The sequence below is a fragment of the Gekko japonicus genome, unplaced genomic scaffold (assembly GCF_001447785.1).
Source record: "Gekko japonicus isolate JY-2015 unplaced genomic scaffold, Gekko_japonicus_V1.1 scaffold1930, whole genome shotgun sequence".
Taxonomy (NCBI): Eukaryota; Metazoa; Chordata; class Lepidosauria; order Squamata; family Gekkonidae; genus Gekko; species Gekko japonicus.
The window spans coordinates 19,981-20,573 of NW_015174896.1; positions in this window are offsets into that span (position 1 = coordinate 19,981).

The following is a 593-nucleotide window of genomic DNA, read 5'->3' on the forward strand; positions in this document are numbered from 1 at the left end:
CTAAAAGGTGCCCCCACTGGACTCAAACTTTGTTGGGGGGGTGATGAATGAAATATATATATGAATAATCCACATCAAGACAACCACCTCAGGCAGGGCTCCACGTCAGAGCCAGTAACTTCAGCTGCAGATGCAAGACGAATCCTGGATTAGTTTCCTGTAAAGGATCAAGTTTATCAAACTCTTTCAAAACAACCAGTACATACCCCAAAATGCAGGAGAGGGATCACACTGTTTCCCCACCTCCAAGAAGAGTTCTTTTTAACATGGGCTGAGAAATCCGCCCACTCACACTGGGAATTGGTACAGCAAAGCAACGCTACCAGTCATCTCCACGTGTAGGTCAGGCCCGAGTGGCCTTCCAGACAGCCCTGAAGCACTGAAGCCTTTCCTAAACACGTTTCGATTGAAGAGTTTTGGGAACAGACCAAAGACTGGGCACGGCAGTAAGAAAGGAATTAGTATATTTTTAATAAAATGCACAAACATACTGTCATACTGTCCTCTGGGCAGGCGACTAGGAACTTAGGCCAGAGTCTGGCCTTCATTAAGTGCCAGAAGAGGGTTTCTAGACACCATTTTATATTGCTGAG